The sequence below is a fragment of the Cyprinodon tularosa genome, unplaced genomic scaffold (genome assembly GCF_016077235.1).
Source record: "Cyprinodon tularosa strain WSP-4 unplaced genomic scaffold, ASM1607723v1 ctg399, whole genome shotgun sequence".
NCBI classification, from domain to species: domain Eukaryota; kingdom Metazoa; phylum Chordata; class Actinopteri; order Cyprinodontiformes; family Cyprinodontidae; genus Cyprinodon; species Cyprinodon tularosa.
In genome coordinates, this window is record NW_024039117.1 from 387,452 (window position 1) to 414,605 (window position 27,154).

At 47.8% G+C, this 27,154-nt stretch overlaps 1 protein-coding gene across 5 annotated transcripts in view; it reads left to right on the plus strand.

Moving 5' to 3' along the window:
* Positions 1 to 2,457: 2,457 nt before the first annotated feature.
* Positions 2,458 to 27,154, plus strand: part of arhgap32b (Rho GTPase activating protein 32b) — a 137,715-nt gene continuing 113,018 nt past the window's right edge. For all 5 annotated transcript variants that reach the window (XM_038297839.1, XM_038297842.1, XM_038297843.1 and 2 more), the window contains exon 1: positions 2,458 to 2,894. The gene's annotated coding sequence lies outside the window, so the exon portion shown is untranslated. The remainder of the gene's footprint in view (positions 2,895 to 27,154) is intronic.

Sequence of the window (27,154 nt, forward strand, 5' to 3'; positions counted from 1 at the left end):
TCATAGCTTTTCTGGCTCTCTAGCATTAGTAGTAAAATGCTTCATACCAGTTTATTGTCATTCCCAACACCAACCTTTCTATCCAGGGGCAGATTCAGGAAATGTGGGGCCCTATGTAAAGACAGGCAGGGGGCCCTCTGAATGGAGAGGACAAAACATAAAACAGCCCCATTCTCCAGACAGAGAAATGTTAATAGAATAGACATCCAATATCTGTTCTAGGTTGTGTCCCTCTCTTCTTGTCCCTTTTCTTCTTGTTTTCCTCTCTATGTTTTGTACTCAGCTGACTTTTCATGCTGTCTCTAAAGGAATGAAAGATTTTTTCCAAGCACTAAGCTCACTTAGCTGATTGCTCCTTCCTGTGTTTCCAAAAAGGCCAAAGTAAATAACCCAGTCCTTCTTTTCACTGTAGACAAGCCATGATCTGCTTCTCTGTTCTCCATTTTTCATTTGGATGAAATAATAGCTGCATGAATCATGACAGCAGACAAGATAGAGGAGAGCAGGAGGCGGGGTTACCAATCTACTCGCTCTGGAGAGCAGAGTTCGCTGCTTTTAGATGTTGTCTCCAAAGTCTCCAGTAGCAGAAAAAAGTCTCTAGATTTGGCGCTAGGAGCTTTTTAGAAATCAAAGTGCTAGAGGGGTCTGAAAAGTGGCTAAATATAGCGACTAAAGCGCAAAGAACTTGGGGCCCTTGGCAACTGCCTAGTATTACCTAATGGTAAACCCCCCCGTTTCCATCCCAGAACCCCTGAACCCCTGCTTCTTCATCCTGCTTAAGGACAGTGTCTGCACCTTAATGAGGTCTTGCTAAAACTGTCTGTCATTTTACAAACTGGACCAGCTGAGCGAGATCATTCAAATGGATCCATCTACATTTGAATGGAGCCTTGGATCTACATCCATCTGAGCTGTGGCTCACCTTCCAGACTTTATCAAACACTCTCAGGTCCTCTGGAACATCATCATTATCAATTAGCCTCTCGAATGACGGCCTCAGTCCTTCAGTGTGTACATTTCTCAGTGAAGGAATCTTGAGGCTTTAGTGCAGAACGTCTGGATAGGAGGATACGCTCCATAACACTTAAACATTAAAGCCATGAAAACTGACTTCTAATAAAAACATCCAAAAATACAATTTCATTCATTTATTCTATTGCTAGCATATGTGATAACCATTTATTAAAGGAAAAGTCCGATCATCGAGGAATAATCAATGGATCATTATTTATACCTAAAACTAATACGTTTGCTGTAAATTTAAAGTTAATCAGTTAAAAAATAAAATTAATTCTCCCCACTTTACAAGCTAAATCAATGGGAACTACTAGACACATCTGCAATCAACAGCAATTATTGAAGATTTCCAGAGGACTTCACCATTGAAATTCACCAGAGCTATAGTGAAACTGACAATGCCCACGTGCATGGCAGCTGGATGCTGGAATACATCGGGTAAAAGTGAAAAAAAAAGAGTTATTCCACCTTTCTGATTCCTGATCCTCCACGGACGGGTTGGTCGTTGGATCGCCAACTTGAAGAGGGAGGATTTGCCATCGAACTTCTGGCCAGAGAAAAAACCCGTAATATGTGGCCAACATTTGGAAGAAGAATGTTTTCAAGATGACTTGGATAATAGCGCGTTGTGACAAACACCAGATACAGCACTGGGACTTGATCAACAGCCGATACCGCACCGTGATGTCACTAACCAGTAGGTGGCAGTAGTGTTCTTTGACAGAGATGGATGCCTCCAGTAAAACACATTCACATGAAAATTACTCTGAATTAAAAACTCTGATCATTTATTGAACAGGATGGAATGATTTCACATTTAAAGGACTTTCAGAAGTTTGATTTCTGAAGATGACCAGACTTTTCCTTTAAATCTGTCCACATATGTGGACTAGTAACTTTGAACAATTTAATCTTCATAGTAACAAGAATCAGCAAGATGTTTTGTTTATTAAATTATGTTTTGTTTTGTTTAACTGTGCTGGGGGCCAAACCCACACCAAGAACCACAGGTCTTCCAGAACCAGAACCATTCAGTTCCTCCAGCATCATCAGCTCCTTTAGAGTCCATCAGGCTGTTTCTCTCTTAGTGCAATATTTAAAAACACGAGGAATGCTGTAGTTCATAAACACCAGGACTGGATAAAGTATTTCTTTTATTTATTTTGACCCTGTGCTACTTGAAGCTTGGTGTAACCGTCCGAGCTGCGTTCAAGGTCTTCCGTTTGCTGGTTTGTCATGGAAGCACGTTTTCTGATGTTTTTTTTCTTTTTCTGCAGAATGGCTTTTCGTGAAACATCTGTTTAAATTACTCTAACACTTTACATAAACTTTAATGTAAGGTGTTTAGATTTGGGGAAAGATCGACACTTTGTAGAACAGCAGATCCAGGCTGTTCGGAATTCATTTGGCTCGATCCCGGATTCCAACGGCCCTTGAACGCATCACGGGGATAGCGCCGCTGCCGCTGCTCCAGTCTGGATCCAGCCGAGCCCCACTCCGCTCTGCCCGCCGAGCCGCTCATCTGGACCGGCTCTGAAGCAGCAGGAGGAGCGGATTCATCAAGTGTTGGTGTGGAAGAGATGGAAGCTGTTCCCGGTACCCGCTCCTCGGTAGAGCGGCGGGACTAACTCAGCGGAGCCTCTTTTTGTGTACGGGGAAACTGAAGCCGCTGTGGAGGCGGCGGCGCGCTGTCCTACAGCACAGAGTTCCGGAGGAACCAGGCAAACCAGGGGGAACCAAGGGAATCAGGGGGAACCTCAGCCTGCTCGGGCCGTGATGAGGAGGAGGGAACCGGGCAGCGGTGAAGCGACACACAGAATCAGCGAAAGCTAGCAGCTCGGCAGCACAGGACGGTGTCCCGGAGGGGTCAAACCAAGGTAGGGTAGGCTCTCCGGCCGTGGGCTGGACCTCTTCTGGCCTTTCCGCGTGAGAAAAACACGGGGCACGTGGGTGTGGGAGTTCTGAGCCACCAGAACCGAACCCTGGATTGTCCACGGTGGCTCTGACGTTTAACGGTTTGAATGAACTGATCCGTTAACTGCTCCTTCTTCCCGAACCGGCTGGGATCAGGTCGGTTCTGATCTGGAGATCTGATCAGAAGCGCTGCTGGTTTCTGACCTGCTGCTCCGGTTCTGAGCCTGACTGATCCAGCAGGGAGGGGTTGATGAGGTTACTGCAGGGGGGGATGAACATCTGTTGGATCAGCAGTGATGAGTCACTGAGTTCAACCAGCCTGCAGGGTGTCCCTCCTTCCTGCCTGGTTTGGATCAGCTGGTTCTGGTTCTGGTTCTGGTTCTGCAGGTCACTTCCCGATCTGTCCTGTGCAAACAGAATAACTTCGGGGGAGCCACTACTTTGTTTTTCTTACTTTTTAAAAATTCTTTTCTCTTTTTCTAGGGGGGGGTCCTTTGAGTACTTGTTCATTTGTCTAAATATCGCATATTCTAAAAACGAAAAAAGCGAAACGCTTAAACAGCCTTAGGAACGTTACTGTGAGCGTTACTGTGAGCGTGTCCCATGGTGACGTCACGCATTAATATGGATTTTTTCCAGAAAAGTCCTCAGTATTTTCTATATGATGTAGTTTAGCATTTTTTAATGTTTCTAGTATATAAATAAGTATTTTCAGTAGCGTATAATGTAGTTTTTCGACGATCCGGATCTTATTATTCTGTTCGCTCAGGACGGATGGGGTAATGACACCGCTTCATCCGCTCACACACTCATTCTCATATTTCTCTCTGTAGTGAGGACCACTGCTATCATTTTAACCCTTTCATGCCCTAACCCTGAGGGTGGCCCCAACCAGTACCAGCACTAACCTTAACCTGAACCATTGCTTACATCATAGCGCGGCGGTGAGGTCTGTTCTGATTGGAAGACTCCTCATTATTATTGCCTGTTTTGAAGGATGGCGCCGCAGTATCCTCCATAGCCTTGACCATGACTCGCGAGTCCAAGCAAGCTGGCTGCTCCGAGGAAAAAGGGAAATGGCGCCGAACAGTGGTGAATATTGGAAATGCAGTTTAACATATTCCAGTCTGTGAATAGTTCCGTCTGAAATGAATGAAAATAGTTGTTTTAATGGTTATAGAGTCAGATATGTGGCGGTAATGTTTGGTTTATTTAAAGGTTTTATCTGTTACTGTGTAAATGGGTTTGGCTGACATTTAAGCTCAGATTCTAATATCTCTGCTGGGTGGAGACTATAAATCTGATATCTGAGACGATGGTACTGCTGCTGAAGCTCCTCAGAAATATTATTAGCACCCAGAACAATAGTGAGAAGCTGAGCATCTATTCTTTGCCTGCTTTGAGCGTCAGCTGTTATGGTTGCTAGGCAACAGAGCATACAGGTGGTGAAAGCCAGAGAAGGATGGACCTTTTTGATTCCATAGCCAAACTCTTCACCTCCATGGACCTGGTCCACCTGGACCGGGTCCTTGGAGGGAACAGCCGTAGAAACGGAACAGACTCCAGAACTCCATTCACCTCAGTGCTGATGCTAGGAAACGCAGCCAGTTGGTGGGCGGGGCTTGTGCACGCTCATGAGGTCAGCGGGGCTCGTGCCCGCTCATGAGGTCAGCGGGGCTTGTTGATCAGCTGGGAGGACGAGCAGCAGGACGGTCTCACTCACACAACGTTCAGAAAGTGACTTGATTGCTTGTTCCCTCATTTTTGGGCTAAACTGCTTGCCGTACTGTTAACTGAGCTGTTAGCTGCTGAATAATGGAAAGCTCTCCTCTGTGGGTCTAATAACCTCTCTGGCTGTAAACTGAACGTGTTCTTCATGATGTCTTTGACTCCAAGTCTGATTCTCTCAGCATTAGCAGGTAAATGGATAAAGCGGCTCAGCTGTGCCGCTAACTGCTTCCTCTCATATGCATCAAACATTAATGCCGTCAGCAGCCTCTTTGTGTCTGTTTACCACAGAGCAATCAGACATGACCTCTGACCCCGGCCTCAGACGGCTGAGGTTAACCCTCCATTGTTTCCATCGGGGTCCATTAATTATGTGCAGCGGTTTTGCAGCAGACTCCGAGCCGTCGGAGGGAAACGCCGCACGTCGGCCGCTGGAGTCACCGCCGCGTTCCCAGAGGAGATTCCATTCCTCCGTCAGTCCTGGCACTGACTCAGACGGCGATTAGCCAGTTTCCGGGGTATTTCCACTACCAGCAGCAGAGAATGAGGATGAGATCTGCCAGAGTCTCCCTGCAGCTCTCTGTGAAAGCAGGCTTTAGGAAAAGCTGCTGTGTTGGAAGTTGGCCTGTTGGCTCCCAGAAACCGTCAGACTGGAGTGCAGCTTATTTACATATCCGTCCCTCCATGGCGGCGCGGCGCTGCCTTCGTTTCTCTGCCGTCTGCTTTTATTCGGTGCGATGAAAACTGAAGGATTTGCCGGCTGGTCGCCTTCCTCTGAATGACAGCAGAGGATGGCTGTTTCTAAACCATGACAATAAAACCTAAATCAATCCAAAGATTTAATATTTTAGAGATTTATTTGCATTTTCAGAAAGTTTTCACACCCTCGAATGTCCTTTTATTGCCTGCTGCCACAATCCTTCATTTGTATTACCTTTAAAAGTTAAAATCCATAAAATAATGATACATTTAACTTCTTTGATTTTGAATATTTCCATTAACTTCTATTGTTCACTGTTAAAATGTCATACATCAAAATCTATTTAAGAACAAAACCTTTTATTTTCAAGCTTTAACAAAGTTTGATGTTAACATGGATGAACATGTTTGTTCATTTTGTTAAGTGAAAAAAAGTACATATGCCGCTCAGCGAGACTGGAGATAAGAGCAGGTGATGCATTTATGGGTCGCAGGTATTTTGTGTTTATCACATGTGCTGGTTGGATGTGATGCAGGATGAAGGTTTATTGTGTCACTTGGTTCGAAGCGGTAATAATTGCAGTTTTCCGTCTACAGACAGACCACCTCTAGCATCAGACTCTCTAATCCAGTTTCTACCAACTGATCTGCTCAGACTGGAGGTGAGCAGATTGCTGGACCCAGGCGACCCTTTGGTCCAGTGAGGGTCTGTGAGCGAACACAGGATCGTTTCTCTGCCTCTGAGCTCAGATGCATTTTTATTAATGAGCTTTCCAGATTTCAGACGTCCGAGTCTGTCTGTGAGGTCGTATTGATACTAAATCAGAACCTCTGTGGTGATTATTGCTACTTTAGAGCCGTTTATGTCCCAGTTTAGTTGGTTAGATCGGTTGGCAGTCTGGGATTGGCTGGCGTTCTGGGATCGGCTGGCGGTCTGGGATCGGCTGGCGGTCTGGGGTCGGTCATTGTTCTGGGATCGGCTGGCGGTCTGGGATCGGCTGGCGGTCTGGGGTCGGTTATCGGTCTGGGATCGGCTGGCGGTCTGGGATCGGCTGGCGTTCTGGGATCGGCTGGCGGTCTGGGATCGGCTGGCGGTCTGGGGTCAGTTATCGGTCTGGGATCGGCTGGTGGTCTGGGATCGGCTGGCGGTCTGGGGTCGGTTATCGGTCTGGGATCGGCTGGTGGTCTGGGATCGGCTGGCGGTCTGGGGTCAGTTATCGGTCTGGGATCGGCTGGCGGTCTGGGGTCAGTTATCGGTCTGGGATCGGCTGGCGGTCTGGGATCGGCTGGCGGTCTGGGATCGGCTGGCAGTCTGGGATCGGCTGGCGGTCTGGGATCGGCTGGCGGTCTGGGATCGGCTGGCGGTCTGGGATCGGCTGGCGGTCTGGGATCGGCTGGCTGTCTGGGATCGGCTGGCGGTCTGGGATCGGCTGGCGGTCTGGGATCGGCTGGCAGTCTGGGATCGGCTGGCGGTCTGGGATCGGCTGGCGGTCTGGGGTCGGTTATCGGTCTGGGATCTGCTGCCGGTCTGGGATCGGCTGGCGTTCTGGGATCGGCTGGCGGTCTGGGATCGGCTGGCGGTCTGGGATCGGCTGGCGGTCTGGGGTCGGTTATCGGTCTGGGATCGGCTGCCGGTCTGGGATCGGCTGGCGTTCTGGGATCGGCTGGCGGTCTGGGATCGGCTGGCGGTCTGGGGTCGGTTATCGGTCTGGGATCGGCTGCCGGTCTGGGATCGGCTGGCGTTCTGGGATCGGCTGGCGGTCTGGGATCGGCTGGCGGTCTGGGATCGGCTGGCTGTCTGGGATCGGCTGGCTGTCTGGGATCGGCTGGCGTTCTGGGATCGGCTGGCGGTCTGGGATCGGCTGGCGTTCTGGGATCGGCTGGCGTTCTGGGATCGGCTGGCGGTCTGGGATCGGCTGGCGGTCTGGGATCGGCTGGCGGTCTGGGGTCGGTTATCGGTCTGGGATCGGCTGGCGGTCTGGGATCGGCTGGCGGTCTGGGGTCGGTTATCGGTCTGGGATCTGCTGCCGGTCTGGGATCGGCTGGCGTTCTGGGATCGGCTGGCGGTCTGGGATCGGCTGGCGGTCTGGGATCGGCTGGCTGTCTGGGGTCGGTTATCGGTCTGGGATCGGCTGGCGGTCCGGGATTGGCTGGCTGTCTGGGATCGGCTGGCGGTCTGGGGTCGGTTATCGGTCTGGGATCGGCTGCCGGTCTGGGATCGGCTGGCGTTCTGGGATCGGCTGGCGGTCTGGGATCGGCTGGCGGTCTGGGGTCGGTTATCGGTCTGGGATCGGCTGCCGGTCTGGGATCGGCTGGCGTTCTGGGATCGGCTGGCGGTCTGGGATCGGCTGGCGGTCTGGGATCGGCTGGCTGTCTGGGATCGGCTGGCTGTCTGGGATCGGCTGGCGTTCTGGGATCGGCTGGCGGTCTGGGATCGGCTGGCGTTCTGGGATCGGCTGGCGTTCTGGGATCGGCTGGCGGTCTGGGATCGGCTGGCGGTCTGGGATCGGCTGGCGGTCTGGGATCGGCTGGCGGTCTGGGGTCGGTTATCGGTCTGGGATCGGCTGGCTGTCTGGGATCGGCTGGCTGTCTGGGATCGGCTGGCGTTCTGGGATCGGCTGGCGGTCTGGGATCGGCTGGCGTTCTGGGATCGGCTGGCGTTCTGGGATCGGCTGGCGGTCTGGGATCGGCTGGCGGTCTGGGATCGGCTGGCGGTCTGGGGTCGGTTATCGGTCTGGGATCGGCTGGCGGTCTGGGATCGGCTGGCGGTCTGGGGTCGGTTATCGGTCTGGGATCTGCTGCCGGTCTGGGATCGGCTGGCGTTCTGGGATCGGCTGGCGGTCTGGGATCGGCTGGCGGTCTGGGATCGGCTGGCTGTCTGGGGTCGGTTATCGGTCTGGGATCGGCTGGCGGTCCGGGATTGGCTGGCTGTCTGGGATCGGCTGGCGGTCTGGGGTCGGTTATCGGTCTGGGATCGGCTGCCGGTCTGGGATCGGCTGGCGTTCTGGGATCGGCTGGCGGTCTGGGATCGGCTGGCGGTCTGGGGTCGGTTATCGGTCTGGGATCGGCTGCCGGTCTGGGATCGGCTGGCGTTCTGGGATCGGCTGGCGGTCTGGGAACGGCTGGCGGTCTGGGATCGGCTGGCTGTCTGGGATCGGCTGGCTGTCTGGGATCGGCTGGCGTTCTGGGATCGGCTGGCGGTCTGGGATCGGCTGGCGTTCTGGGATCGGCTGGCGTTCTGGGATCGGCTGGCGGTCTGGGATCGGCTGGCGGTCTGGGATCGGCTGGCGGTCTGGGATCGGCTGGCGGTCTGGGGTCGGTTATCGGTCTGGGATCGGCTGGCGGTCTGGGATCGGCTGGCGGTCTGGGGTCGGTTATCGGTCTGGGATCGGCTGGCGTTCTGGGATCGGCTGGCGGTCTGGGGTCGGTTATCGGTCTGGGATCGGCTGGCGGTCTGGGATCGGCTGGCGGTCTGGGATCGGCTGGCGGTCTGGGGTCGGTTATCGGTCTGGGATCGGCTGGCGGTCTGGGATCGGCTGGCGGTCTGGGATCGGCTGGCGGTCTGGGATCGGCTGGCGGTCTGGGATCGGCTGGCGGTCTGGGGTCGGTTATCGGTCTGGGGTCGGTTATCGGTCTGGGATCGGCTGGCGGTCTGGGGTCGGTTATCGGTCTGGGATCGGCTGGCGGTCTGGGATCGGCTGGCGGTCTGGGATCGGCTGGCGGTCTGGGGTCGGTTATCGGTCTGGGGTCGGTTATCGGTCTGGGATCGGCTGGCGGTCTGGGTTCGGCTTGCGGTCTGGGGTCGGTTATGGGTCTGGGATTAGCTGGCGGTCTGGGATCGGCTGGCGGTCTGGGGTCGGTTATCGGTCTGGGATCGGCTGGCGGTCTGGGATCGGTTATCGGTCTGGGATCGGCTGGCGGTCTGGGATCGGCTGGCGGTCTGGGATCGGTCTGGGATCGGCTGGCGGTCTGGGATCGGCTGGCGTTCTGGGATCGGCTGGCGGTCTGGGATCGGCTGGCGGTCTGGGATCGGCTGGCGGTCTGGGATCGGCTGGCGGTCTGGGGTCGGTTATCGGTCTGGGATCGGCTGGCGGTCTGGGATCGGCTGGCTGTCTGGGATCGGCTGGCTGTCTGGGATCGGCTGGCGTTCTGGGATCGGCTGGCGGTCTGGGATCGGCTGGCGTTCTGGGATCGGCTGGCGTTCTGGGATCGGCTGGCGGTCTGGGATCGGCTGGCGGTCTGGGATCGGCTGGCGGTCTGGGGTCGGTTATCGGTCTGGGATCGGCTGGCGGTCTGGGATCGGCTGGCGGTCTGGGGTCGGTTATCGGTCTGGGATCTGCTGGCGGTCCGGGATTGGCTGGCTGTCTGGGATCGGCTGGCGGTCTGGGGTCGGTTATCGGTCTGGGATCGGCTGCCGGTCTGGGATCGGCTGGCGTTCTGGGATCGGCTGGCGGTCTGGGATCGGCTGGCGGTCTGGGATCGGTTATCGGTCTGGGATCGGCTGCCGGTCTGGGATCGGCTGGCGTTCTGGGATCGGCTGGCGGTCTGGGATCGGCTGGCGGTCTGGGGTCGGTTATCGGTCTGGGGTCGGTTATCGGTCTGGGATCGGCTGCCGGTCTGGGATTGGCTGGCTGTCTGGGATCGGCTGGCGGTCTGGGGTCGGTTATCGGTCTGGGATCGGCTGCCGGTCTGGGATCGGCTGGCGTTCTGGGATCGGCTGGCGGTCTGGGATCGGCTGGCGGTCTGGGGTCGGTTATCGGTCTGGGATCGGCTGCCGGTCTGGGATCGGCTGGCGTTCTGGGATCGGCTGGCGGTCTGGGATCGGCTGGCGGTCTGGGATCGGCTGGCTGTCTGGGATCGGCTGGCTGTCTGGGATCGGCTGGCGTTCTGGGATCGGCTGGCGGTCTGGGATCGGCTGGCGTTCTGGGATCGGCTGGCGGTCTGGGATCGGCTGGCGGTCTGGGATCGGCTGGCGGTCTGGGATCGGCTGGCGGTCCGGGGTCGGTTATCGGTCTGGGATCGGCTGGCGGTCTGGGATCGGCTGGCGGTCTGGGGTCGGTTATCGGTCTGGGATCGGCTGGCGTTCTGGGATCGGCTGGCGGTCTGGGGTCGGTTATCGGTCTGGGATCGGCTGGCGGTCTGGGATCGGCTGGCGGTCTGGGATCGGCTGGCGGTCTGGGGTCGGTTATCGGTCTGGGATCGGCTGGCGGTCTGGGATCGGCTGGCGGTCTGGGATCGGCTGGCGGTCTGGGATCGGCTGGCGGTCTGGGGTCGGTTATCGGTCTGGGGTCGGTTATCGGTCTGGGATCGGCTGGCGGTCTGGGGTCGGTTATCGGTCTGGGATCGGCTGGCGGTCTGGGATCGGCTGGCGGTCTGGGATCGGCTGGCGGTCTGGGGTCGGTTATCGGTCTGGGGTCGGTTATCGGTCTGGGATCGGCTGGCGGTCTGGGTTCGGCTTGCGGTCTGGGGTCGGTTATGGGTCTGGGATTAGCTGGCGGTCTGGGATCGGCTGGCGGTCTGGGGTCGGTTATCGGTCTGGGATCGGCTGGCGGTCTGGGATCGGTTATCGGTCTGGGATCGGCTGGCGGTCTGGGATCGGCTGGCGGTCTGGGATCGGTCTGGGATCGGCTGGCGGTCTGGGATCGGCTGGCGGGCCGATCCCAGACCAGCACCAGGCCAGCAGCCAACAGGCAGCGCTCTGATGACATCACCGCGGTCAATAATTGATACGCTGGTGAAATGAGGCTGACCTCAGTAACCTGATAGCTCCTCTGCCTCTCAGCAGGCGGTAAGCAGCTCCTAACTGGAACAACTGGGATCTAACTTCTGTTATCTGAGCTTCTCCCAGTAAAGCACTGGTCCAGTTCATGTCCCGCTCTGCGTTCTGCACCCCCCACCGTCCCAACGCTTCCTGAGCTAGAAGAATCAAACGCATCAGATCTTGAGCAGGGAAATGATTTCAGAGCCCATTTGTTGTGTTGGGTTGGTAGGATTAGGGCCAGACTAGAGATACGTTTATTTAATATGAGTATAAAGTCACTATATTACAATTATAAAGTCGCAACATTATCAGAATAATGTTGTTACGTTATTAAGGTGTGATATTATGAGAATAAATTCCTAATATGAGAATAAAGTCTCAACATTATTATAAAATATTATAAAGTTATAATATTTTTGATAATATTACAACTTTATGATTTTAAAGTCGTAATGGCCGCTCACACTGAGCCTGGTTCTGCTGGAGGTTTCTTCCTGCTCAAAGGGAGTTTTTCCTCTCCACTGTCGCTACAAGCATGCTTAGTGTGAGGGATTGCTGAAGAGTCAATGAGTCGATGCAATCAGCTGGTTTTCCTTAGATAGAAAACTTTGAATCAATCTGACTGGATGATCTGGTGAACTGTCTCTATAGATTGATCTGAGATGACTTGATGTAAATTGGTGTAATAGAAATAAATAGAATTGTATTAAAAAGAAAACAAACTCTAGCCTGGCCCATAATTCTTTGAAAACCCGGTGAGAACAGATTAATGCTCCAGTTTTCAGCATCATCCCAGATTAAAACAGTGTGGTTCTGGAGGAGCGCGGTCTCTGGCCTCGTTTGGAGCTGCTCCCTCAAAGCCTCCGTCTCCTTAATTAGGTTGATGTCTTGTTGCATTGAGGTCCAGCTCCATCATCTCTGCCAGTTCTCCTGATTCTACGTGAGAAAATCCTTCTCCTCTTGTCAGAAACTGTAACGCAGCATCAGAACCGCAGCCTGCTGTGGCTTCATGTTCTAGCTAACATGGTTCTGGACGCGCGTTAGACCTGCAGTCATCACCAGCCGTGTCGCTTCGCTGTTAAATGTCTGTCAGCTGAAAAGTGAACCCCTAACAGAAGAACATGAATGAAGAAATAATGAAACATTAAAAGTAACAGGATCATTTTAACCATGGTGATAAAACCAAACACTGAATGACTTTAGATGTTTTATATTCATCCTTCTTTGTGTTGCTTTCTTTGCCAGTCTGGCAGCTTGGCTCCATAAAGGAGCTCCATATGACGGAGCAGGTGGAGAACAGGTGGTGTTCTGCCATGAAATGATGCCAGCCGATTCCGCGACTGTTCTGGATGAGATGCTGGTTAAAAGCAGGGGAGGATTTAGGAAATTTGGGGCCCTGGGCAAAGACAGGCAGGGGCCCTCTGAATGGAGAAGACAACACATAGAACAGAACCATTCTACACATAGAGAAATGTTAATATCTCTTTGTATCGTCCACCAGGTCCTTACTCTGAATTTTTAGATGAGTTTTCAGAGTTCCTTTCTGATTTGGTATTAAATACTGACAGGGTCATCATAGTGGGAGATTTTAACATCCATGCTGACATTGAAGGCGATAGCTTAAGAGCAGCCTTTAATGCTATCTTAGACACTATTGGCTTTGTTCAAAATGTGAATAGTCCCACGCATTCTCATCTTCATACTTTGGATCTTGTGCTGACATACGGCATAGAATGTGAAGAAATAACAGTATTTCCTCACAACCCTGTCCTCTCTGACCACTTTCTAATAACCTTCAGGATTACTTTAACAGAGTTCTCCTCCCCCAAAAGAAGGTTCAATTTTAGTAGATCTTTATCAGATAGTGCAGTTATAAATTTTAAAGAATCTGCTTCACTTTCTCTCTGCTCTGTGTCACTGAGCAGTGCTGCAGAGTGCAAAAGCTTAGCTTATTCCCCTTCACAGGTTGATGATTTTGTTGATGGGGTTGCTAGTTCTCTGCGTATTGCCTTAGACAACGCAGCTCCTTTGAAAATGAAAACCGTTAAAAATAGAAAGCTTGCTCCTTGGTTTAATGCAGAGCTGCGTACTTTGAAGCAAAATGCTAGGAAACTGGAGAGAAAATATCGCTCCACAGGCCTGCGAGAGTCCTTCCTAGTCTGGAAAAATGGTTTACTGCTGTATAAGAGGACCCTTTGTAAAGCAAGAGCAGCATACTTCTCCTCATTAATAGAGGAGAATAAGAATAATCCTAGATTTCTTTTTAATACAGTTGCCAAACTCACCCAGAGCCATAGCTCTGTTGAACCGTCCATTCCACCTGCTCTTAGCAGCAATGATTTTATGGGATTCTTTATAAATAAGATTGATCTTATTAAAAATAAGATCATAAGCACTCCTCTATCCGCGATTGTACCTGAGGTAGTCATGGAATCTGAACCGGGTTTAGACTGCTTTGATCCAGTTGAACTCTCTGAATTAGCAAAATTATTGTCTTCATCTAAGCCTTCAACTTGTATGTTAGATCCAGTTCCAACCAGGTTATTTAAGGAGGTATTCCCTTTGATCTCCTCCTCCATTTTAGATGTGATTAATCTATTTCTGTTACAGGGATATGTACCTAAAGCTTTTAAGGTTGCTGTAATTAAACCTCTGCTTAAGAAACCGTCTCTTGACCCAGATGACTTGGTCAATTATAGACCTATATCCAATCTTCCTTTCTTATCCAAAATTCTTGAGAAAGTAGTTGCCAAACAAGTTTGCGATCACTTCCACCATAATGAACTTTTTGAAGAGTTTCAGTCTGGCTTTAGAGCTCATCATAGCATTGAAACAGCTCTGGTGAAAGTCACTAATGATATTCTCATGGCCTCAGATAATGGACTTGTATCTGTGCTCGTCCTGTTGGATCTTAGTGCTGCATTTGATACAGTTGACCATAATATTCTTTTAGAAAGACTTGAATATTTTGTTGGAATTAAAGGAACAGCACTAGACTGGTTTAAATCTTATCTATCTGATCGAATTCAGTTTGTTCATGTTAATGATAGATCTTCAACACGCTCAAAGGTTACCTGTGGAGTACCACAGGGATCAGTGCTAGGACCAATTCTCTTTACTTTATACATGCTCCCAATTGGTAGAGTTATTAGACAGCATGGGATTAATTTCCACTGTTACGCTGATGATACCCAGCTATATCTGTCTATAAATCCAGATGAAGCTAACCCATTACATAGATTACAGGCATGTCTTGAAGACATAAAAACCTGGATGACTCTTAACTTTCTGCTCCTGAATGCAGACAAAACAGAAGTTATAGTCTTTGGACCAGAGTCTCTGAAAAAGAAGCTGATTAGCCAGTCACTTCATTTGGATGGGATTAAACTGATTTCAGATAATAAAGTAAAAAATCTTGGTGTTATTTTTAATCAGGACCTGTCATTTAAATCCCATATCAAAGAGGTTTCTAGAATTTCCTTCTTTCATCTGAGGAACATTGCAAAAATGAGAAATCTCCTGTCCAGGGGTGATGCTGAGAAACTAGTCCATGCATTTGTTACTTCAAGGCTGGACTATTGTAATTCTTTACTATCAGGATGTCCACAAACTGTAGTTAAAAGCCTTCAGCTGATCCAAAATGCTGCAGCCAGAGTTCTAATGAAAATGAAAAAGAGAGATCATATCTCGCCTGTCCTGGCTTCTCCTCATTGGCTTCCTGTTAAATCAAGAATAGAATTTAAAATCCTCCTTCTCACATATAAAGCCTTAAATGGCCAAGCTCCATCTGATATCAGAGATCTGATTGTTCCTTATGTTCCTAACAGAGCACTTCGCTCTCAATCTGCAGGTTTACTAGTGGTTCCTAGAATTTCTAAAAGTAGAATGGGAGGCAGATCTTTTAGTTCTCAGGCTCCTCTCCTGTGGAACCAACTACCAGTTTTAGTCCGTGAGGCAGACACCCTGTCTACTTTTAAGGCTAGGCTTAAAACTTTCCTTTTTGATAAAGCTTATAGTTAGGGTGGCTCAGGTTATCCTGAGCTATCTCTATAGTTCTGCTGCTATAGGCTTAGACTGCTGGAGGACATAGGGACCCCCATTTCATCATTCTGCTTCATTCTCTCTCTGTTCTCCTATTCTGCAGAATCTGTTAGTTCAATCTCTAACCTTCTGCTCTCTCTGCTTTTCCTCAGAGTAGCTTTGCCTCGTCTGTTCCTGTTTGGCTGTGACGTCATCCTGGAAAAAAACATCAGCTGTGCTGCTTCTATCAACACCCTTGTTAATAGATGTTGGAGATCGGCCTGTTTTCCAGTGTGGTCCTGTTTCTCTGACCGTGACTGAGTGGATGTGCTCTCTTCGTCCTCTGGCATGGGAGCTGCCTTGGAGCTCGTCTGCCTGGCTGTGTGTTTCCTGGACGGGGCCGCCTTTTACAGCTGCTTTTTGTATCTCTGCTTCTGTCTCCTTGAACCCCAGTCGGCCTCGGCAGATGGCCGCTCACACTGATCCTGGTTCTGCTGGAGGTTTCTTCCTGTTAAAAGGGAGTTTTTCCTCTCCACTGTCGCTACAAGCATGCTTAGTGTGGGGGATTGTATTTGAGTCAATGAGTCAATGCAATCAACTGGTTTTCCTTAGATAGAAAACTTTGTATCAATTTGACTGTATGATCTGGTTGAACTGTAAAGTGCCTTGAGATGACATGTGTTGTGAATTTGGCGCTCTATAAATAAACTGAATTGAATTGAATTGAAATTGAATTAATAGAATAGACATCCATGATCTGTTCTAGGTTTTGGTCTGAAAAGTGGCTAAATATAGCGACTAAAGCGCTAAGTTGGCAACACTGCTCTTTGCATGGTTTGTTTTCAAATGGTTTGCTGCTGTCTGTTTGGACCTTTCTGAACATGTGCAGCAAATGGACTGATCCAATATGGTGGACACTGAAGGGGGGGGGCTGAGACACACTTAATATTATCAGCGTTCTGATGGCATTTTAGCCAAAGGATTTTTACCAAAAACATAATTAATGTGCACAAATAAGGAATAGTTGTATTAGCCATACATGTAAACAGAGTTTAATGGGTCCCCAGGGACTTGGGGCCCTAGGCAGCTGCCTAGTATTGCCTAATGGTAACCATTAGGTACCAAACCTTTGTACCCAGAGCCGTCTCTGTGTGAGACCAAGGTCAGTGCTGAGGGCCGAGGCTTCAGAGGGCATCGGATGACGAGAGACAAACCGACACTGGAGCAGAATCCCAATGCCTCCGTCTGACTTTGATTGTAGTCTGAGGTTGTTGCTAAGTGGCTCCTGCTGAAACCAGTAGACATGGATTGACGTGAAGCAGATTAAAATAAGCTGAAACTCTTCTGCAGCTAAGGTACGCTGGGGAAGTCTTAGTGAGAGTGAAGCAGGTGGTCAAGGCAGCAGATGGTTCTCAGCGTGTGATTTTGCTCTGGGATGGATCACAGTAGAACCCAGCTGCTGGTAAAGGAGGAAGAAGCAGCAGCTGCTGCGTCACCGTCTGCTTTAGATGAGGAACAACCAGAAACCTGGAAGAGTTTCCCACAACAAACGGAGGAGAAGGTTGTCAGGTGATGTGGAGAAGTTTGTGTCCTTCCTGTCTTCTTATCATCTTCAGGTTTTTATCTTTTTAGTGTTTTCTATTAATGCCATTTTTATTGTTTAGGGAAAACCATCTGAACCTCTGCGGCTCTACGGTGGTTCAACTAAAACTTCTTTACTGTAGATTTGATTCACCTGTCTTTTAGCCAGAATGCCGATAATCTAATTCTGCAGGTTTTCCTCTGATGATACGACTGAAGAAAGTCTCTCAATATCAGTCTGTTGATCATTATTGATTAGTTTTACCTTTACTGAAATCAGGACTGGGAAAATGAGCAGATTTAAATGATGTCCAGATCTGATATTAAAACTAATATCGAGTTTTATGGGCCCATATCTAAAATCTCAGATACTTTGATGCCGATAGAAACTCTGTGCTTCTGTAACTCTTTGGTTAATTTAACATGAGTCTGTTTAGTTTCCTGTTTTAGTGATTTCCTTTATTTAAGCCTTTTCTAATATCCTATACGATTTGTAATAAATGCTGATATTATCCGTGCTGATATGCGGGCCGTTCAGTAAGTAATGCTCCTGACCCACTTTCAGTTGTCTGATCTGGCTCAAACTTTGCATGTGCAAATATTTATATGTCTACAGATGAATTGGCTCTGAATTAAAGGTGGTTTCTGATTAGCAGGTGTTTGAATGTTTGACCTGAGTCAATGAAACGGAGCCTGCTGAGTGTTGAACAGTGATCCGGTTTTTGTATTTGAAAGGATGCACACCATGGGAGACTAAAAAGTTCACAGCTCATGACGACTGGTCGTCCAAAAACCACATGTTGGACTCAGCGCCGAGAGAATGCGCAGGACGGACTCGTCAGGCAGAAGGAATCCCTTGTTTTGCACATGCGCAGTGCTCCAGGTTCTGGTAATAGGGCTGGTAGCTCTGCTTCAACGGCAGGATTTACAGACCATCACCTCAGGAGGACGACTGAACTTCAAACATGTTTGATTTTCTCCCGACCTTACAGTTCCTGATGGGGAGGTGGTCGTTAGAGGCTGATCGCCCCTCGTTACCCTCTGTATGCTACACAACGCAGGACGCACCACGAGGCTGAAACTTGGTTTGATTGAAAAAATTCTCACACGACTGGAGAATAAGATAGGAAAGGGCAAAAACTTTAGTTTCATCAAAAGTCTCCCGTGGTTCAGGAGCATTGCTTATTCGAACGCCCCGGGCGGTACGCTGAACCACTGGAACAGGAGAGAAGAAGACATGCGGGCTGTTAGCATGGTAGATGGAGAAGGCTTTAATTCAGTTCTATTCACTTTATTTCTATAGCACCAGTTCACAGCATGTCATCTCAGTTCATCAGATCATCCAGTCAGATTGATTCAAAGTTTCTATCTATGGGAAACCAGCTGATTGCATGGACTCATTGACTCTTCAGCAATCCCTCACACTAAGCATGATTTAGTCAGTTAATACACCTCATAGATCTACGTTTTAACCCTCTGAGATCAACCACAACCAGAACCAAGTCTCTCCCAGCACTGATTGAATGATTAGGCTAAAAACAGAGCTAGCAGTTAGCAATAGCATTGCCTTCATTATGTATATGACAGTATGTTAGAGCGACATACCCTGTCTGTTAGTGATAGCTCTACATCTCTGTTTATTGGAAATCAAACGTGTTTCTCAAATTAGATTATTTATTCAGTGATCAAATAGTTTCCTGGTTTTTTTCATCTTCTACGTGTTTAATAATATGCTTTCTTTATTCAGTCAGCATTTAATACAGCCTAAATGATTAAAATAGAATCATGTCATTTATTTTTTTAATTCAACATACAGTAGTAGAAATCCTGTTTTTAGGCAAATGGATACGATCAACTTTAGATGAATTCATGGATGAATAATAATCTCAGCTTCATCTTGATTGGGCTGCGCTATGTGCTGACCTCCAGTCACCATGGCTGTGTGTGTCTGCTGCTTGTGAAGGTCACACTGGATCCAGGTGTTGGTCCCCGAGATGCTGACGTTCTGGAAGGGAGATGGAGATGCTGATGATGGAGGAGAGTCCAGGAACAGACTTTAAAATCTGTCTGTTAATCTGCTATTCACTGAATGGCTTCACTCTGAAATACAGTACAGACTTGGTGTCAGTGGATCGACAGCCAGACCCCTAAGCTCGACTGGATCAGAACCAGAACCAAACATGGAGAAGCAGCTTTAACTTCAATGCTTGGATAATCTGGAATAATCTCCCAGAAAACAGTCAAACCTTCCTTAAATCCAGATTATGAATCCTTTTGTTTGGAGTTATTCTATAAAGGTTTAGCTTAACGTGTAGATCAGCCATCAAACCTTCTCTGTCTGATTACCTGGGCTGTGTCTGATCTCCGTCCTAATTCCTACATAGTGTCTACGCCATTTTAAATGAGAGTGCAAACGTCAAGTGGAGGAAAAAGTAGTGGACTCGAAATTTTCAATGCACCTTGAAAGTAGTGATCATCCATGGACACTAGACAAGCAGTTATATCCCAGGATGCTTTGCAAGAAAGAGCTCTCCTTGCAAAGCATCATGGCATTTGTTGTCACTGAGGCCCGTTGTCGCCTACGGCTGTCGCTGCCCGACAGCGGCGACTAATAACAAAGATGGCGCAGGCACCGCGCAGGGAACATGATCAGCAGTGATCATCTGTCTGAATAGTCAGGTAACTCTACAGTCCCCGCTCTATATAGTGATGGAGGGATCTAGGCGTTAGGATGTTCAGACTCAGCCATGTTCTCATTGAGCGCTGAGGGCCACTACCTGATCACAGGAAAATGTTTAAACCATAAGCATGTCGGTCAGTTTTGCTCTCATGATGAAGATGATGACTCACCAAGTTTGGAAAACTGAGACATGACGTAACTTCTAACTGCAGCTCCTCTAGAAAACAATGAGATACAATCAGGAACATGGAAGGACAATGAAACAACAAGGAAGAATTTCTGGAAGGAATGTAAAAACGTTAAAAAGAAGAAAAGAGTTTGGTTGCTAAGAAGGAATTTTATTCAAACTTTAGGTTCATGTTTTTAGTAAACTCTTTTTCCTTCTCTGGTTGTTGCTCCGTCAGCCTTCAGCTCAGGGATCGACCCATGCTGGTTATTTTTATCGTCAGTCTAACCAGATATGCTGCAGATTTTTGTGGTTGGATTATTTCTCTATTAAATAAATAAAATAAAAAAAACTGCAGCAGACAGGTCGGTGTTTTATTCATGTTAGTGATGAAATGAGCCATGTTCTATAATGGACCTCTTATTGGAAATGTCCAGGAGATGGACTAGCTAAGCCAGCAATGGTCTCTCTGGTCAGGTCTCTGCAGTCAGGTCTCTGCAGTCAGGTCTCTGCAGTCAGGTCTCTGCAGTCAGGTCTCTGCAGTCAGGTCTCTGCAGTCAGGTCTCTGCAGTCAGGTCTCTGCGGTCAGGTCTCTGCGGTCAGGTCTCTGCTTTCGGGTCCTGTGATCATGTCTTTATTGGTTTCAAATTAAAAAATGAATTAAACATACAGATAAACTGCTGTTGGCCTCAATGTTTTATTTTATGCGATGCATAGATTTCCTTTTGCACTATTGTGTTAGTGCAGCTTAGAGTGAACATTGTAACAGTTTCACTCTGCGACACCAGAGCCAGGACCCCAGCAGAGAGCACCAGACGAGGCAGAGGAAGCCATACCCCAGTTTGTAGCTCAGAGAGGACGGTGTAGACTGGATGATTCTGGTTAGAGAGCACTAGAGCAGGGTGGAGGCTCCGGGTGGTCGGGGCTACTGGATGCTAGCAGTGAAGAGGATCAGATCGGAACAAGAACATCGGCAGAGATAACAGCAGAGGTGGCGTGTGCCGTCTTACCCAGCTCTTTTTTTTTTCTCTGTTAAAAGTTACATTTTTGTGTAACCGTTAAAAGCGTCCCTGCTGAAACACGTTCTATAAAACCATCGGGGGTCAAACAGGATCAACAGCTGATGCCAGAGGTCCTCACTATCAGGATTCATTACTGCAATAATTTGGGGATTAATTACAGGCGTATAAATAATGAGTTTCCATAAACATCATGTAAACAGCTGCAGCCCCTCCCCTCCCTTTCGTCAGACCAGTGCAATGCATTGTGGTCCGTAGCAGGTAGCCCTGTTCTTCATAAAATGTTTGGCTTTATCTCTAGAGACAGCGGCGGCTCATAAAAGCAGCTGTTCTGACTAAAAGGCCCATTAACAGCCAGAACAATGAGAGCAGCAGTAAAACAGCAGCGATGGAGCGTTCAGGCTGCCGGGCCGCTGCCTGCATCCTCCGCTCTGCTCGGGCCGATAGGACACAGCTACTGCTGGAAAAAACCTCATTATGTTCAGGCTGACTGGGAAAATAAAGGAAAACATGAATGCCTCACATGGATCCACTGGGTGTTTCATAGAGGAGGAAAATTTTTAAAAGGAAAAGTCCGGTCAGCAAGGAATAATCAATGGATCATTATTTATACCTAAAACTAATACGTTCGCGATGATTCGATGCATTTAGCGATAATCAGTGTTGTCGGAAAATTTTATTTCTGTTTTTTCCTTCTTTCATATAATGATGCATGCTATTTACTCTCTAAAAAGTGTTTTTTTTTTTACTCAGTTTGTTTCACCGCAAGGCCACAAAATGTCTGAATGAAGGGTGGTTATAGACAACATAGCTGTTTCCCATAACAAAACCACATACCCACTCAAGGTAACTGAGAAAGCAACGTGTCTGATTGCTTTGATCCTGCCTTAAAAGCAAGGGAACCGCTTTGTCCAAGTCAGAACAGGGCAGACCAGCATGCTGTGGATGTTAATGTCTTCTTCTCCTTTAATTTGCAAAGTAAATAAATTGCTGACTGAGTAAAATCCTCCGAACAATTATTGAAGATTTCCAGAGGACTTCACCATTGAAATTCACCAGAGCTATAGTGAAACTGACAATGCCCACGTGCATGGCAGCTGGATGCTGGAATACATCGGGTAAAAGTGGGGGAAAAAAAAGAGTTACTCCACCTTTCTGATTCCTGATTCTCCACGGACGGGTTGGTCGTTGGATCGCCAACTTGAAGAGGGAGGATTTGCCATCGAACTTCTGGCCAGAGAAAAAACCCGTAATATGTAGCCAACATTTGGAAGAAGAATGTTTTCAAGATGACTTGGATAATAGCGCGTTGTGACAAACACCAGATACAGCACTGGGACTTGATCAACAGCCGATACCGCACCGTGACGTCACTAACCAGTAGGTGGCAGTAGTGTTCTTTGACAAACATGGATGCCTCCAGTAAAGCACATTCACATGAAAATTACTCTGAATTAAAAACACTGATCATTTATTAAACAGGATGGAATCATTTCAGATTTAAAGAACTTTCAGAAGTTTGAATTCTGAATATAACCGGACTTTTCCTTTAACAAACTTCATGGAACCAATTTAGCTCCATAGTTCCATGTTTTTTATTATTAGTTATAGAAAGGGACTGGCCCCTTTAAGAGCTTTAATAACTCATTCCTTCATCGGTTCATCCTCACAACCAACAATGAAGCTGGCTTTCTTACAACCCCCCCCCCAAAAAATACAGTTTTGCTTAAGCTTAAAAAAGAAGAAAAAAAAGAAGGTCTGCCAGTCTGAGTCGAGTTTAACATCCATTTCTGTTTTTAAAGGTCTTAAATGCCTCAAAGGTCTCAGCTCTTAAATGCCTTCTTTACATTAATCAGCTGATTTGATGTCTTCCAGTCAGGTTTCCATAGCAACCTGAGTACAGACACTGCCCTGGTTAAGGTGTTCAATGACATCTGTATAAACTCAGACTGTGGAAGAACAACAGTGCTGGTTTTACTGGACCTCAGTGCAGCGTTTGATTCTGTTGATCACTGGATTTTATTAGAGCATCTGGGAAACTGGGCGGCCTTTCTGGTTCAGTACTGGACTGGTTTAAATCCTACCTGTAGGACAGGGACTTCTACGTGTCAGTAGGAAGGCTCCATTCTGGGGCGCCTCCTATTCAACATCTACATGCTCCCCTTGGCTCAGATTATAACCAGATCAGTTAGCGTCACTATGCAGACGACACCCAGCTTTACATCCCAATGTCAGCAGGTGACTAAGAACCAATCAGAGAGCAGATCAATATGTGGATGAGCCATCATTTCTACCACTGAATAAAAACCAAACTGAGGTAATAATCTTAGGAACGAAGCAGCAGAGATCCAGAGTTAGCTCGCAGCTTCAGCTACTGCAGCTACAAACCACTGATTATGGCTGAAATCTTGATGGACTCGGACCTGAACCTTCAGAGGCTCAGAAAGGCGGTTACTAAGTCAGCCTTTGATCACCTGAAGAACATCTCCAGGATTAAAGGACTGATCTCTGGCAGGATCTAGAAAAACTCATTCATGCATTTATCTTTAGTAGAATTGATCTCTTAAACTCTTCATAAGTTAAAAAAAACCACCATACGGCTGCAGCTGATCCAAAACGCTGCTGCCTTCGTCCTCACTTGAACTAAGAAAGTAGTGCATGTCAGCCTGGTTCTAAAGTCCTTCCTCTGGCTTCCTGTAGCTCAGAGAATAGGCTTTAAAATCCATCTGTTAGTCTAGAAATCACTGAATAGATCAGCACCTCAATCCATAACAGACCTGTTGACAGTAGATCAACCTCCCAGACCACTCAGGTCTTCCAGTTCCAGCCTACTTTGAACACAAAGAACTAGAACCAAGCATGGAGAAGCAGCATCTATGATCCACTGATCTGGAACAAACTCCCAGAAGACTGAAAAAGATCTGAAGGAGTTTAACGATTGTTTAAATAGTCCCAGAGCCGTTACAGATTTCTACACCAGCTCTGGCTGCATACAGCCTAGACCACCTGTTTTGAAGTAACACCTGAAAAAGGCCACATGACCAGGGGTGCAGTATTTCACTTGAACACAAAGGGTAAACAAAGAAGAGCCGGAGACATTTATTATGTCTATAGGAAAAGCAATGGAGCTCAGCGAGTCAGCAGGGCGGAGTCCAGGAGCCCAAAGGAAGAGGAAAGTCCAAGATAAGGAGGGAAAAACACAAAACATATCAGATGTAGAGAGATAGAACCTTAAAATAAGCAGATTTTCAAAGAATAAGATCAGATGATCAATGACTCGGATTACCAAAGGGTGTGTTTGGATTATCAAAAGTAGAGTTTGGATTATCAAATGGTGAGCTCCTCTAACAGTCAGAGCTCTAACACTCATATTTCTTCCTTAGTGGTGTGCTTTCCTCTGCGACACAAAGCTTTTTGTTAATCCTGAGATAACGAGCGTTTTGCCCCCGACTGCAGTATAGAGTTTCACAAAGAGCAGAAACTTTCCTCTGAAAAACTTGTTCTGCAAAAGGAAAGTTTAACCAGCATAATGCTTGACAACAGTGGGCGTGATTACTTTAGGGCAAACAAGCAGAACACAAATGACATTTTCCATGACGGGGATCAGGTGGGAGTAGCGCTGGGAATACAGTCTGAACGCTGACGTTAGGCTGAGGAAACTGTCACGTTGATGGATGCCTCACTATTACTGATCCTAGTGATGTTACCTTTGGTATTCCCAGGATCTGTCTGGGTGATTAAAATGTCTACCGTATGATATTCACCACTGTTAATGTGCTTCTATAAACCGCCATCAGATGGCAATGGCAGACACAACCTGCTTCTATTCAGTTTACTTCTTCAATTATCACTCCATTTACCCAGTTTATTGGATGCAGAGGAAAATATGCTATTCAATTGTTCTATTCAGTTTATTTCTATATCTCCAATTCACATCATGTCATATCAGGCCACTTTCCAGTTCAGCCAGATCATCCAGTCAGATTGATTCAAAGTTTTCCATCTAAGGAAAACCAGCTGATTGCATCGACTCATTGACTCTTCAGCAATCCCTCACACTAAGCATGCTTGTAGTGACAGTGGAGAGGAAAAACTCCCTTTGAACAGGAAGAAACCTCCAGCAGAACCAGGCTCAGTGTGAGCGGCCATCTGCTGAGGCCCACTGGGGTTCAAGGAGACAGAAGCAGACATAGAAAAAGAAGCATAGATACAAAAGGCAACTGTCAACCAGCTCCACAGGCGGCCCCGTCCAGGAAACGCACAGCCAGGCAGACGAGCTCCGAGCCAGCTCCCATGTCAGAGGATGAAGAGAGCACATCCAGTTAGTCACAGTCAGAGAAACAGGACTACACTGGAAAAACAGGCTGATCTCCAACATCTAGAAACAAAGGTATTGATGGCAGCAGCACAGCTGATATTTCTCTCCAGGATGGAGTCACAGCCAAACAGGAACAGACCAGATGAAGCTACTATGAGAAAAAGCAGAGAGAGCAGAACGTTAGAGATTGAACTAACAGATTCTGCAGAGTGGGAGAATAGAGATAGAATGAAGCAAATATAGTAGCCCCTCCCTCCTGCCATCTTCCAGCAGTGACGTCACGGTGCGGTAAGCCTAGCGCCATTCTCCCCGCTTTCCAAGCTAAATCAATGGGAACTACTAGACACATCTGCAATCAACAACAATTATTGAAGATTTCCAGAGGACTTCACCATTGAAATTCACCAGAGCTATAGTGAAACTGACAATGCCCACGTGCATGGCAGCTGGATGCTGGAATACATCGGGTAAAAGTGAAAAAAAGAGTTATTCCACCTTTCTGATTCCTGATCCTCCACGGACGGGTTGGTCGTTGGATCGCCAACTTGAAGAGGGAGGATTTGCCATCGAACTTCTGGCCAGAGAAAAAACCCGTAATATGTAGCCAACATTTGGAAGAAGAATGTTTTCAAGATGACATGGATAATAGCGCGTTGTGACAAACACCAGATACAGCACTGGGACTTGATCAACAGCCGATACCGCACCGTGACGTCACTAACCAGTAGTTGGCAGTAGTGTTCTTTGACAAACATGGATGCCTCCAGTAAAGCACATTCACATGAAAATTACTCTGGATTAAAAACACTGATCATTTATTGAACAGGATGGAATGATTTCAGATTTAAAGAACTTTCAGAAGTTTGAATTCTGAATATAACCGGACTTTTCCTTTAACAAACTTCATGGAACCAATTTAGCTCCATAGTTCCATGTTTTTTATTAGTTATAGAAAGGGACTGGCCCCTTTAAGAGCTTTAACAACACATTCCTTCATCGGTTCATCCTCACAACCAACAATGAAGCTGTTAGCGGATGAGCTGAAGTTGGTTAGCAGTGCTGCTGCCGTATAGAGAGCGGTTGGACACAACCAGAGGAATGTGGAGCAGCTCCAGCCTCATTAAACACAGCTCAGGGTGTCACTGTAAATGTCAGGGTCTCACAGAGCCCTGCTGGAGCTGCAAGGGAGAATAGATTCAGGTGATTCCCACAGAAGCTGCAGTTCATACAACCTAAACGGGCAAATGTCCCAGTGGATGTTTCCTCTAAATGATTTATGAATAAGAATGAGGAGAAAATCCTCTGACATGAGGAGCCATTAGCACATATCCCTCTATTGTGCTGCATACTGATCCAGCCAGGCTGCTCTCACATTGGGACAATGACACTAAACGGACTGGAGTGATGGAGGACCGACAGGAGGAAAACGGGAGGGTTGTTGGTCTGTGGCAGATTTTTGGATTAAACCTTTAATCCAGCTCTGCAGAGTCCATGGATGAATGTAGATAGAGATGGAAGTGTTGTGGGTTCAAAGGCTTTATTGGATAAAAACACACTTTCTGAAGCACAGAGCATTTCCTTTCTAAAATTGGCCAACTAGAATTTCCAGGTTTTCTAAAGCTGTAATCAGCCATTAAAGATCTAGATCCACTTTGGGGGAAAAGTGTTGGGGGCTTTAGCTTCCAGTGTCTGAAGTTAGCCGGCCGGGTTAGCATCAGTCTCTGTGTTTGTGGCTCTAGCCTCCGGTTTCTGAAGTTAGCTAGGTTAGCATCAGTCTTTGTTGGTGTTGGTTTTAGCTTCTGGTGCCTGAGGTTAGCCAGGTTAGCATCAGTCTTTGTGTGTGTTGGTTTTAGCATCTGGTGCCTGAGGTTAGCCAGGTTAGCATCAATCTTTGTGTGTAGTAGCTTTAGCATCTGGTGTCTGAGGTTAGCCAGGTTTAGCATCAGTCTTTGTGTGTAGTAGCTTTAGCATCTGGTGCCTGAGGTTAGCCAGGTTAGCATCAGTCTTTGTGTGTAGTAGCTTTAGCATCTGGTGTCTGAGGTTAGCCTTGTTAGCATCAGTCTTTGTGTGTGTTGGTTTTAGCATCTGGTGCCTGAGGTTAGCCAGGTTAGCATCAGTCTTTGTGTGTAGTAGCTTTAGCATCTGTTGCCTGAGGTTAGCCAGGTTAGCATCAGTCTTTGTGATGTTGGCTTTACAATCTGGTGTCTGAGGTTAGCTGGGTTAGCATCAGTCTTTCTGTGAATTGGCTTTA